The 2311-nt window shown below is 37.0% G+C and overlaps 1 protein-coding gene across 3 annotated transcripts in view; it reads left to right on the plus strand.

The window, feature by feature from the left end:
* Window positions 1–2311, plus strand: part of Tfg (trafficking from ER to golgi regulator) — a 43304-nt gene that overhangs the window by 25017 nt on the left and 15976 nt on the right. The window lies entirely within an intron of this gene.

Raw genomic sequence — 2311 nt, forward strand, 5'->3', positions numbered from 1 at the left:
TTAAATGTCTGATAGAATTCTGCTGTAAATCCATCTGGTCCTGGGCTTCTTTTAGTCGGGAAGTTTTGTTTTACTGTTTCAATTTCTTTTTGTGTTATGGGTCTGTTTAAGCTGTTAATCTCTTCTTGGTTTAATTTTGATGGTTCCCATGCCTTTAGCTATCCGTCCATTTCTTTCAGGTTTTCAAATTTAGTTTTTATAGGTTTTATAGTTTTATAGGTTTTTAAAGTATTCCCTTATAATGTTCTGTATCTTTCTGGTGTCTGTTGTGAGGTTTCCCCTTTTGTCTCTGATTTTGTGGATTTGGATGTGCTCTTTCTTTCTTTTGGTTAACTGGGCTAGCGGTCTGTCAATCTTCTTTATCTTTTCAAAGAACTAGCTCTTGGAATTGTTGATTCTTTGTATTGTTTTCTTTGTTTCAATTTCATTAATTTCTGTCCTGATTTTTGTTATTTCTTGTCTGCTGGGTTTTGGTTTCATTTGCTGTTGCCTTTCAAGTGTGTTGAGTTGCAATGTTAAGTCATTTATTTGTGTTCTTTCTGATTTTTTGATGTAGGCACTTAGCGGTGTAAACTTCCCTCTAAGGACAGCTTTCAGCATGTCCCAGAGGTTTTGTTATGTTCTTTTGTCCTTTTTTTTTTTTAATTCCAGGTATACTTTTATTTCTTTCTTAATTTCTCTTTTGACCCATTCATCATTCAAGAGTGTGTTGTTTAATCTCCATGTGTTCGTGTAATTACTAGGGTTTCTTCCTGTATTGAAATTAAGCTTTATTGCATTGTGGTCTAATAGAATGCATAGTCAAGTAGGCGCAGGAAGGAAGAGTGCAACTGGGGATCTGGCAAGGCTTTAGAACTCTCTAAGCCCACTGCCTGTGATGTGCTTCATCCAGGGTAGCCACACTTTCTCAGACCTCCCAAAACAGCGCCACCATCTGGGGACAAAATGTCTAATACTTGGAGCCTGTGGGGGACATTTTCATTGAAATCACCACATGTGGATGTGTTTAATTCAGATGTCTGTTTATTCTCTGTCCTATTGACCTGTCTAATGGAGACAATGGGGTAATGAAGTCCCATACTATTGATAAGTTGGGATTAATCTGGGTCTTAAAGTCCTGTAGTGCTGTTTTTATGAATTTGGGTGCACCAGTGTTTGGTGAATATATGTTCATAATTGTAATATGTTCTTGATTCATTGTTCCTTTGATGTAAATGAAGTGGCCCTCTTTGTCTCTTCTGATTAGTTTCAGTTTAAAGTCTATTTTGTCCGATATTAGAATTGCTACGCCCGCTTTTTTCTTAGTTACTTTTGCTTGGTATATTTTTTTCCATCCTTTCACTTTGAAATAGTGTCTGTCCTTGAAAGTGAGATGAGTTTCTTGCAGACAACAAAAAGATGGGTTTTGTTTCTTAATCCATTCATATAGTCTGTGTCTTGTGACTGGGGAGTTCAGACCGTTAATGTTTATAGTTATTAATGAAAGATGAGTATTGAGTCCTGTTATTTTTATTTCTGTTTACATTCTTGATATAGCCGTACTTTTCCACAGTTATACCTTCATTGGATTTCTTTCCACAACTCCTTGGGTATAGTCATTCCTTTCTTCAGCTCTTTGTATTGCTTCCAGAACTCTGAGGGGGTGGTTTGTGGACATGAATTCCTTCAGCCTATTTATGTCATGGAAGTTTTTTCTTCCCCTATAGCGGACATTTTGTCTGGGTATAGTAATCTGGGTTGGCATCTGTGGTCATTTAAAACTGGAAATGCTTTGGTCCTGGCTCTTCTGGCTTTCATAGTTTGCACTGAAAAGTCAGCTGTAATCCTAATGGTTTTCCTTTATATGTGACTTGTTTTGCTTTTGCAGCTTTCAGTATTGTCTCTTTGTTCTGTACGTTTAGTGTTGTTACTATGATGTGCTGTGGAGAGTTTCTTTTCTGGTCCTGTCTGTTTGGTGTCCTGTATGCTTCTTGTATTTGTATCGGCATGTCTTTCTTTAAGTTTGGGAAATTTTCTTACACAATTCTGTTGAAGATCTGGTCCATGCCATTGTCTTGGGATTCTTCTCCTTCTTGTATGCCTATGATTCGCAAGTTTGGTCTTTTTATGGTATCACTCAATTCCTGCATATTCCATTCTTGAGATTTCTTAAATTTTTCATAGTCTTTGCTTGAGTGGTCCAGTTCATCCACTTTATCTTCCAGTCTTGATACTCTGTTTTCCATTTCATTCATCCTATTGGTGAAGCTTTCTCCTGCTGTTTCTAATTGGCTTACTGAGTGTTTCACCCTTCTTCATTTCAGGCTGATTA

Source organism: Nannospalax galili, unplaced genomic scaffold (genome assembly GCF_000622305.1).
Source record: "Nannospalax galili isolate Female #2095 unplaced genomic scaffold, S.galili_v1.0 scaffold1184, whole genome shotgun sequence".
Lineage (NCBI taxonomy): Eukaryota > Metazoa > Chordata > Mammalia > Rodentia > Spalacidae > Nannospalax > Nannospalax galili.